The 11,715-nt window shown below is 39.2% G+C and overlaps 1 long non-coding RNA gene across 1 annotated transcript in view; it reads left to right on the top strand.

Annotated features, from left to right (window-relative positions):
* Window positions 1–669: 669 nt before the first annotated feature.
* LOC138842317 (uncharacterized) overlaps window positions 670–11,715 on the top strand; it is a 162,869-nt gene continuing 151,823 nt past the window's right edge. Inside the window, exon 1 of the long non-coding RNA XR_011376705.1 lies at window positions 670–742. This is a non-coding gene — a long non-coding RNA (uncharacterized lncRNA). The remainder of the gene's footprint in view (window positions 743–11,715) is intronic.

Below are 11,715 nucleotides of genomic sequence, written 5' to 3'. Positions count from 1 at the left end.
ATGCAGCAATGAAGACCCAACACAGAGATAAATAAATAAATTTTTTAAAAAAAGAACATTGCAATGGGAAGGAAATCCCCTCCCCTTAAAAAAAAAAAAAGAAAGAAAGAACTTCCTCAGCTAGAGTTCAAACTTCTAAGCTTGCAAATGCCCCATTCTATCTCCATATCTCCTCTCTCATCATCCTATCAGGTTATGCCGCTCTCAGAGGAACATATCCCATTCCCAACACACTATGATTTTTTTGTCAAACCACGCATGCCTTTGATTTTCTATCCTCTAGTTATCCCCTCTACTTTTAAAAAAATTGTTAGATAGCTGATTTAAGATGTATCTAAAACATATTCTCCTCAGGGAAGTTTTCCCAGATTCCTTCTGAATCGGAGCCCAGTATATGGTGCTGTTTCTCTCTTAGTCAGGATTCACAGTTCCAGGAATAAAAAGGATGAAAACGGGAGTGGTACCACTTACTATGACCCTTAGTAACCCAGTAGCAAAATTTTTGCTTCCTGTTCCCGTGACTTTATGCTCTTTTGGCCTAGAGGTCTTAGTTCCAGAGGGAGAAATGCTTCTACCAGGAGACACAACAAAGATACCTCTGAACCGAAAGTTAAGACTGCCTGCTGGCCACTTCAGGCTCCTCATGTCTCTGAATCAACGACATGGAAGGGAGTTACAGTGTTGGTTGGGGTGATTGATCCTGACTACCAGGGGGAAATTGGGCTACCACTCCATAATGGAGGTAAGGAGGAGTATGTCTGGAATATAGGAGATCCCTTAGGGTGTTTCTTAGTATTACCATGACTGTGATGAAGGTCAATGGAAAACTGGAACAACACAATCCAGGCAAGACGAGCATGGGTAGACTAATCTTGTCTGGATTGGGCTGTTGCAATGTTTCAGACACCACTGTACCATTTCTTCTGAAAAGCTTTGTTGATCAGTGTTGTAGTGTCCATCTTGGAGAAACGTTTTGTGCTAGAATTTTATAGCCACCAAAATCAAGGAGTTAAGTTGCTTGCTAGAAGCAGTGATCTTTTTGCCTGAGGGAATCCTGCTTGTCCTTGGGGGGCTTCAGTATTTAAGGAAAACCATCTTAGGCTAAATGTAAAATGGGATGTAAATAATTTTCTGCTTCTCTGTGGGTCTTAACTTACTTTGTAAAATTTTACATTCTAAAAAAAAAAAAAAAAAGTAGTAATCATCCAGACCCTTCAGGATTGAGGGTTCGGGTCACCCCACCAGGTGAAGACCCATGACCAGCTGAGGTGCTTGTTGAAGGTAAAGATAATGCAGACTGTGTACTCGAAGAACGTAGTTGTAAATACCAGTTACTACCACATGATGAGTTACAGAAATAAGGACTGAAATTGTCATGACTATTTCTTCCTTATTTTGTTATGATTACATTTGTGTGTATATATGAAACCTTATGGTCCTTCCTCCCGTCCATGTCCTCTGCCTGTCTTTTGTCTGTACAAAATCTTTAGCCAAAGAATAAGTTTAATCAGAGAAGTGAGAAAATGCAAAAGCAAAGGAAAACAGTCAAACAGGACAAAATAACAATAGTTTAGTCCTTAAACAAAGTCAAGGACTTTAGTTCCTCCTCAGGGGCCATAGGCAATATTCTGAGCCATAACCTTTGAGCTCTTTGATAGATACTAAAACCCCTGCCAGGTGGAAGAAGTTAACTAGATGATGACCAGACTATAGCCATGACAGAAGCTGCCACAATTCCGAGAAGTGGCCTCAAAGAAATGGAAACAAACCGACCCTGGAACTAAAGACTAACTACTGAAAACAATCAAGATGACACTGATCAGACCACTGCATGGCCAGTTTCAAGATGACTGTCAGAGCTGACTGTGCCGTTTCTGTATGTTACCCCCTCCCTCTGCCTAAAAAGCTCTTGCCCACCGATTGTCAATGGGGGGAGTTGGCTGTTAGACAGGAGTCCGCCCTCTCCACTGGTTGCCGGTCTCTGAAATAAAGCAAACTTTTATTTCTGCCAGCCTTACCTCTTTATTGGCTTTAGAGCCATGAGCACCTAGACCCTACTTTCAGGAACATATATACATATATTTAGCAAATATTTTTGTTTTCTTTCCTCTCAGTCTCTTATGTAAATAAGATGTATAAGATGTATTGACCTTTTATCATATTAAAATATTGTTAATTTTACATCTTAGAATTTAAGTGCCAAGATATCAGGAGAAGAGTAAATATCATTCAAAGACTTTACCTCCTCTTATGGAGAAGGGATTAGTGTTTCAATGTACACAGCGTAGTTACATGTTAGGTGGGATTAAGACCTTGTTATTGTCTTTATTGGAGGTTAAGTATGGTTTAAGGAGATGTGTATAGGTGTAAAATTGACAAGGGGTGGACTCATGGTGGTTAATTTCGTGTGTCAACTTGACTGGGCAAAGAGATGTCCAGATAGCTGGTAAAACATTATTTTTGGTGTGTCTTCAATGGTAGTTCCAGAAGAGATTAACATTTGCGTTGGTGAACTGAGTAAAGCAGATGGCCATCCCCAAAGTAGATAAGCATCATACAGTCCACCGAGTGCCCAAATTAGAACAAAAGTCAAAAAAGGAAAGCAAATTTCCTCTCTCTTTCTGCTTGAGCTGAGACATTCCTCTTCTGTTCTCAGGCGTTTGTTCCTGCTCCTTTGGTTTTGTGACTCAAATCAGATTTACACTGTCAGCCTCTCCCAACCCCTCCCCCTGAAGCACACCATCGGCTTTCCTGGTTCTCCCACTTGCAGAGAGTAAATCATGGGACTCGTTTTTCATACCCACATGAGCCAATTCCTAGAACATATCTCCCTCTCGCTTCCTCTTTTTTATTAAAAAAAAATTTTTTTTGGCATGGCACGGCACGTGAGATCTCAGTTCCCCAGCCAGGGGTTGAACCCACACCCCCTCCACATTGGAAGCGCAGAGTCTTAACCACTGGACCGCCAGTAATCTTTCATATTACTTTATTATATTTATATTATAGCTCTTGTCATGTTTTATTGTAGTCAATTGCTTATATGTCTCTCTCCCTGTAGGACTCTGTCCCCTGTGGAGTCCACTGGAACTTAATTTTGCTAATTTTAGCAAAATTACCTGGAACACTGACTGGCTATGCAGGGGACACTTTTTACTGTATCACTTGCTTGTCTTCTAAATTCTAGCTCAGGCCTCTACTTGTGATGATGAAGGTGTGTGATATAATTCATATACAGCAACAAGTGAGTCATGTTTTCTTTTCAGCTTCTGTTCAGTGTTCACAAAACTGTGCCATTTTCCCAGTTCAAGAAATCCTCTTCTCTCACAGTCCCTGCCATCGTCTGCCTTTAACTACATCTCACAGATTTTGCATGGTCACCGGTACCTTATCTGTGAGGCATCCCTGAAACTATACAGTAGCACTGAAACCAGCAGAGAGAATTTGACCTTCATTGGGAGGAAATTGTTATTCAGAATTATCAGGAACTCATCTAAGATTAAAACCCACCAAAATAGAACTACCATATGACCCAGCAATCCCACTACTGGGCATATACCCTGAGAAAACCAAAATTCAAAAAGAGTCATGTACCAAAATGTTCATTGCAGCTCTATTTACAATAGCCCGGAGATGGAAACAACTTAAGTGCCCATCATCGGATGAATGGATAAAGAAGATGTGGCACATATATACAATGGAATATTACTCAGCCATAAAAAGAAACGAAATTGGGTCATTTGCAGAGACGTGGATGGACCTAGAGTCTGTCATACAGAGTGAAATATGTCAGAAAGAGAAAAACAATTATCGTATATTAACGCATATATGTGGAATCTAGAAAAATGGTACAGATGAACCTATTTGCAGGGCAGGAATAGAAAAACAGGCATAGAGAACGGATGTGTGGACACAGGAGGGGAAGGGGAGGGTGGGATGAATTGGAAGATTAGGTTTGACATAAATACACCACCATGTGTAAAATAGATAGGTAGTGGGAACCTCCGGTATAGCACAGGGAGTACAGCTCGGTGCTCTGTGATGACCTACATGGGTGGGATGAGGGGGCAGAAGGAGGTCCAAGAAGGAGGGACTCGTATATGTGTACATATAGCTGATTCACTTCATTGTACAGCAGAAACTAACACAACACTGTAAAGCAATTATACTCCAGTAAAAAAAAAGACACCAACAATTTATAGGAAGAAGAGGAAATCCCACCAATTTATAATGATCAATTTTCAATATCTATTTCAATTTTCCATATCAATTCATAAATGTCAGTGTTCTCCATCAAATAGCATGTCTCAAATATGGTTAGTGTAGGAAAGTGTCGGTTTTCTACTGTATTCTTCTGGCAGGTCAAACTCCCGTTAACTGAGAGGTTAGTGAAGATTCTTACTAACATTCTTACTGGTTTTCTTCTCATAGACATTTTTCCTGCTTTAGTATGAGTCCTCCCATTGCTTCCTTGATGAGGAAAGCCTTTCCACCTTGGCCCTTCTTTTAAACCTGTTATTTCAGGGAGCCGTGGGACTTCACTTGATTTTCTACCCCTCTTCAAAAGGGAGTGCCGTGCTCTTTATAATCAGAAGTCTGGGTTCAAGAGGGTAATGCTGGAAGACTCTCTCAGCTTTTTGAGACTCAGCTCTCTCGTGTTCAGTGATGGTGTCTCTCACCCCTTTCTCATGTGGCAATTGGGAGAATAATACCAGTAGTGGATCTTAAAGTGCTTTGTAAACTCTTAGGCAGGGTTTCTCAATCTTATCACTATTGGCTGGATAATTCTTGTGCATTATAGGATGTTTAGCAGTGAAAGGGAGCAGAACATGCCACCCTAAAATGACTGTCAGAGTTTGGGACCTGCCACTTGGGTATCATGATCATTTTGAGCTGTAGGCCCTTGCAAAACAGCAAATGCAGGGAGACTCTTTCTTGGAACTCCCTCTACTGCCTAAAGACAGATTCTCCAAAAGAAACTCAATTATCATAAATTCCCTTCCAGGGAGTTTCATGGACCAGGGAATATTGGCTCATCACAGTAGCGGAGACTAGAAGTTGATACCACACCCAGACGCACTTTGCCATAAACTAGCATAACTCCCATCTTTTCTTGAAAGGGCTCATTTATCCATCCTAAGAATCACTTACTCTCCCCTAAGAGGCCAAAACCCACCTCCCCTTTCCCTGTTAAGATTGTGTTTGTTCCTGAATTCAAAAACTACTTTTTGCGTTACTCGTTTCTCTAGGTATTTCCCATGTATATATGTTAATCAGCTTCTGGTGGTTTTTCTCTTGTTAGTCCATCTTTTATTACAGAGCTCAGAGGAGCTCAGAGGGGCTGGGGCCCATTACTCCCCCTCCTCTACAGCAGCATCCCCAGCCTCTACCCACTGGATGTCATTAGCCAGTACCCACCTCCTTCAAGTATGAAAAACAAAAATGTCTCTAGACATTGCCAGATGCTCCCTTGGGGCAAAATTATCCCTGTTGAGAACCATTGCTCTAAGAGGATCCATTCTTACCACCCTCCTAGTACCCCTGCCTGGCTTTATAGTATAGAACATTTGCCCTCCTGGTTTTTTGGCGAGATAACGCTTACCTTCCTTCAGCCCTCCTCAGAGATTGAGCAGGGGAACAGAGCATGCTCAAACCCAGTCCCTTCTGAGCATTTTATTCTTGGGTTACTGAAAACTCTGAGCAGAATGTTCCATTCAAGGCCCCTGCTCCAAGAGACTTGACCAAACTTTAATAGGGCCTCTAATAGCTTACGGTTGCATCCCTAGGGCAACCCAGCCAAGCCCCCTTTTGAGTTGTTGTCTGGACAAGTGCAGGGCTGTCAGAAGAATTGACTGTTCTAGCTAACACCTGAGCTATACCCCTGTTCTCCTTTCCTTAGAGCATTTATGAAAAGGGCTTACAACTGTGAATCCTTTTTCTGTATATGCAGCTCTTACAACTCAGGAGTGTCTTTTTCAAGAACCCAAAAGCCATTTCTTTGAAATGCAATCATCCAGAAGCACAGAGCCTCTGTCTCCCAGGGTCCTGGGGAGGATAGTCTAACTTCCATTAGTCATCAGCTGAAAGACACAGCTGGCTCAGTTGGCATTTACACTGACCGACCCTCAGTAATTTTTCAGTTCCCTGACTCTGCTCAAGCTTGTGCCATTCCCCCTCTCTTACTCCTTCACTCTTCTTTAAAATGCCAGTCATCTCTAAACAAATCCAAGTTGAGTTTAGTTCAAGCTGGACCCTCTTCCCGACTGCAACAGTATATTACTGATTGCTATCTGTCCTTAACATTTCAGTGTCTGGCTTTGTTTCTCTTGGGTACCACACTGTCCAAGAGAACAGGACATCCCCTCCACTCTTACTTGTTTGAACTCCAGAGCAGTTCGGGAGTGGGTAGGTAGAATCCTGGGGTAAAGTACTCGGAAGTACATTTGGCTGCTGGTCAAAGCTGCATCCTCAACCCAATTTTGTAGAATTAGTTCTTCATCAGTGTGAATCTATTTCTTATTTGGTCTCAAATTCAGGAAAGAAGTGCGATTTAATTATCCCTCCCCAGCCCCAACAAAAACTATAAAACCTTACACACATGTCTATTTATGTCATCACTGACTTATTCTACCTAATCTTTTTTGGTGCTAACGGTGTGTATGCCTCAGTGCATTACAAATGTCTCAAGGATGTTTAACTTTTAAAGAGATTATGCTGAGTTCTTAATATTTTTAACTCAAAGAATGACCTTCTCTGGTAGGAAATTTAAGCCATGTAACAGTCTAAAGGGAAAGAGGATCGAAGAGAGTGTGGGGCATTTAAGAAGTTGTTAATAAGTCTCCTCAACCCTTCCCACTGTTGTATCTACTTTATTGACTCTGATTTTTTATCTGGGTAAGAAATGCTATTTCCAAGGGACTCCTGATTTGCTTTTAAGAGAAGTAAAATTTTTATCAGGCTAAAACTTTTGCCAAAATATTTGGCTAATAAGTACTATTGTTTCGGGGCACGGTTGCTGTTATTTTTTTTCTTTCATAGTATATAATCAACAGAAGTTATATTAAAATAGGATTATCTGAACATCAGAAAATATGTCTAAACCAGTGTAATTCTGAAGACTTTGTATTTTAATTTAATTGTCTAAGAATTTGCAGGCAACATATATACGGTCAAAAACAAAAAACAAAGGTGCCACCAACTGTTTTGATTGTAAATTACAATTTAGGGACTTTATCGTGTATTAGCATAGGCCATTAAATGTTACCATATTCTTCACTGCTCTCAAGTACAGGTGTTCTAGGAAACCAATTTCAACCATTTGCTCCTGGTTTCTAGTAAATTTCCAGGCTTAGCAGAATGAAATCCATGTTTCATTTTGGTTATTGTAAGTTTCTTCCTCAGTGATGGCCAACAAGTAACATGATACTCATTTAAGAGTTACATGTTTTGGGCTTCTCTGGTGGCGCAGTGATTGAGAGTCTGCCTGCCAATGCAGGGGACACAGGTTCGTACCCCGCTCCGGGAGGATCCCACATGCCGCGTGAGTGGCTGGGCCCATGAGCCATGGCTGCTGAGCCCGCGCGTCCGGAGCCTGTGCTCCGCAACGGGAGAGGCCACAACAGTGAGAGGCCCAAGTACCGCAAAAAAAAAAAAAAATTACATGTTTTGGAATATATATTTAAGGAATACTTGACACCATTTCTTAAGGAATTTATTAACAAGGAAGAAAAGAAACAGATATATGAGTCACAAAATTATATATATTGAGTTAAGTGGAATACCACAGATTATACCTGTAGTTTAAAAATAACTAAAATTCATCAATAAAATGCTTCTGCAAAGTGTGAATTTTGGCCTGAAATTCAGAGGCAAGAAAAGATGCATACATGTGCTTTATCCTGGGCCAGCCAGTGGGTGAGTTTGAGGACAGCGTTCAGAAGTATATATTTACGCTGAGGGCAACAAGGAGGATAGGAATTGCAGAAATGAGAACAATGAATGTCTAGATAAAATGGCATTAGCTAGAGGAAATAATTCTATCAGTTTAGAATGCTATGTCTGAGAAGAAAGGAACAAAGAAGACTGGACATGAACCATTTTCATGTCCACAAAGAACTTTCTATTGGATGTCAGGAACCTTTCTGATGGATCCAAGATTATCAGCTAAGGGTAAGAAAAAAAAATCATTATTTCTTTCAAACAGTGTTGCAAAAACAATTCTCTGCTGTGTTAACTACTGTACTTAGCTGATAAAAATCAATTAATTTTTAAAACTAATCCCTTTAGGAACAAAAACATATTTCATAATAAAAAATAATTGGTCTCTGTGACACCACAGCCCTGTTTAAATGTTTAACTTGTTAACCAAGTTCATAGATAGACTGGGAATCTTATCTAAAGTGAGATATGTTTTGAGCCATTTGTTTGATTCAGTAAATCATTGCCATGAAGCAAGTGCATTTTCATTTTAACGACAGCTTTTTATTTCCCCAGACATATTAGTATCTTGATAAGCTTGTTCTGTACCAAATATTTAATATATATAGTAGCACAGCTGCTTTAGAGCTAACCTCTGTAAATAATAAATCCAAAACTATTAAATTTTGCTTACTCTGGTTGTATGAAACACATCAACTGTTGAATGTATCAATTTAAGTTCAAAGAATTCTAGGATTAATTCTTAATTACTTTGTAATTATTTATTATTTTGTACAGCTGAAACTAATGTTATATGTGAATTATGCCACAATGAAAAAAAAGAATCAAACAATAAAAAAGCTTTGTCTTAAATGATAGAAAAGTAATACACAATATTCAAAATAAAATGCTGTTTCCAAGCCTCTTAACTGCATACTTCCTGACCTTTTAATAAAAAAGTGGATTGAAAGCACATCTGATGTAAATAAATTAAAATTTCATTTGCCCAGAACTTTGTATATTACATTAATAGGATTTACCCAAAACACTATGGTTAGTTTAATAAATATTAAAGAGAAAAACAAACAACAAACACACAACGATTTAGACATTTACAAGATCATTTTATTGGGACCCTTGCATAATTCTTTACTTAATTTTGTTTATGGCCGTATATTTTTCTCATTTTGACAGTGAGGTATTTCACAATATTTTTAAAATAATAGTTTCTTTGGATCCCTGAATATTAAAATTTGCTGGTGGACTAAGGAGATACTAAGTTAGATGTAACTCAAAATCCCATTGAAGACAAATTATCTTGTAGAATTACTTTTGAAGCTTTTATGTTTGAGGAAAAAGACATAGTTCAATCTGAAACATTTGTGTAGAAGAGTAAAAAGATGATTGGAGACTATGGAAGGATTCTTTTTTTTTAATTTATTTATTTATTTATTTTTGGCTGTGTTGGGTCTTCATTGCTGCACGCAGGCTTTCTCTAGTTGCAGGGAGAGGGGGCTACTCTTCGTTGCAGTGCTCAGGCTTCTCATTGCGATGGTTTCTCTTGTTGTAGAGCACAGGCTCTAGGCGGGCGGGCTTTAGTTGTGGTGCTTGGGCTTAGTAGTTGTGGCTCGCGGGCTCTGGAGTGCAGGCTCAGTAGTTGTGGCACACGGGCTTAGTTGCTCTGCGGGATCTTCCCGGACCAGGGCTCAAACCCGTGTCCTCTGTATTGGCAGGCGGATTCTTAACCATTGCGCCCCCAGGGAAGTCCCCTATGGAAGGATTCTATGTTGTGTTTTGTAGAGAAGAATGATATAATATGTGGTACAAAGAAGGCAGACTTAGTTGGCTAGATTTTGAGATAAAACAATTTTTTAAAGATTTAACACCAATAAAAAGTAGCTTGGAAGTGCAGATAAACTCATTTGTTAGCAGCAGTAGGAAAAAGCCCCCAAGAAGGAGAGAACACATGATATAGAAGAATACAAATAGTATTAATATAAAAAGTCATTATCTAGTGATTTTTCAGGAGTAGGGAAGGATATACTGGGTTGTAGTTTTATATACAAAGAACCAGATATAAATTTGGAGTTAGTTTGATATTTCTGATTTTTATCAGAAAACAACACTTATAATTTTAGTAATTCTGTGTTAGATATATAGTATATAATACAATATATAATATTATTTACTGTATATAATGTTATATCTATAATTCATGATTGTCTATAAAAAACTGATTTTACAAAATAATTTTCACATCTTCAAAGATTTTGGAGATATTGCCTTCAGGTATTAGGAAACTTAAAATAGTATACTCTGAAAATGATGCATATTTTTTCTTGATTTTGTGAAGTATATCAAAAACCCTAATAGTTGTCAGTTTGCGTACTTTATTGATGTGTCTTGAAATGTACCAGATGAAGACGTTAGCTTAAGAAAAGGGAACAAAATCTTTTATAGGACTATAATTATGCTAGTAAGCTTTTTGCTAAAGGTAACAGTTTAGCATAGAGGAGCATGAGAAAAAGTGCAATTAAATAGGTGTAACTACAGTCTAGATTTAAGGAGTCCTTGTTTTCAGTGTTTTTCACTTAAATTGCCAATTCCTGGGAACCATAACAACTGGGAGCTTTCCATTTTTAAACTAAATTCGAAGGAAGGTTAAATATTAGATCTAGCAGAGCCTCTCCTACCCAAGTCTCAAATATTCAATCTGTACATAAAAAAGGAAATAAAAAACAAATCATGAGAGTGACTTGCATCACAGTTACTGATTCTTCTTTCTGATTAGAAGACTTGTTATCTTCTTTAGTCAGAATTATTTTGTGCATCATCCTTTATACCAAATCTTAGTTCATCCAAAGAATTGATTAAAGCTTACTTTTTTTTTCTTTCTTTTTTTTTTGCGATACGCGGGCCTCTCCCTGTTGTGGCCTCTCCCGTTGCGGAGCACAGGCTCCGGACACGCAGGCTTAGCAGCCACGGCTCACGAGCCCGGCCGCTCCGCGGCATGTGGGATCCTGCTGGACCGGGGCGCGAACCCGTGTCCCCTGCATCGGCAGGCGGACTCTCAACCACTGCGCCACCAGGGAAGCCCCAGCTTACTTCTGAATATCTAAAATTCCCATTACCTACAATACTCTTAGTCCTTTTACTTTAGATACAAAGACCCTCCTCTCTTCCACAGATGAAGAGGAGCTGTAATATATTTACGTGGTAGATACAAAATCCTAGCTACATGAGTACACACTTGTGAAAGTTACACTGGCTTTACATTCTGAGTAGCTCATTTGGGGACCGCCAAGGGCAAGGGTTTGGTGTTGCAGGTCTGGGTGTGGTCCACCTCTTTCCTCAGGTACCTGATAGGTGTCTCTGCTCTGTTTGGAAGTCAACATTTTGAATAATTAAATACGGAGATGTGTCCAAAGATATATCTGTTGCCTGTAAGAGAAAAGAGTAAATTTGGTTGGCATCAAAATAAAAATATATATATTTATAGTCATGACATTTATCTTTGCCTTTAACAGTCTGTTGGTATTAAAAGAAGTTAAATTTGCTCCAGCCTACTCCTAATTGAGCCCCTAATAATTGATTCAAGTTAATTTCTATTTCAATAGGGCTGGATTTTTGCTGGTTTTGATTTGTAATTGAGTCACAAATACCATTGTTGTCATTCTTGCCTTGAGCGGTTTCTCTCAGTTAAAACACTCTCCATTCTTTTTGCACTTAAGTTTTCAAAGCACTCACTTCTGTGAGGCCCCGCTGAATACATGAGCCGCCATTGACTTCTCTTCCCTCCCA

Source organism: Globicephala melas, chromosome 14, assembly GCF_963455315.2.
Source record: "Globicephala melas chromosome 14, mGloMel1.2, whole genome shotgun sequence".
Taxonomy (NCBI): Eukaryota; Metazoa; Chordata; class Mammalia; order Artiodactyla; family Delphinidae; genus Globicephala; species Globicephala melas.
Note: the sequence above shows the minus strand (reverse complement) of the source record. Positions and strands in the feature narration are given on the sequence as shown.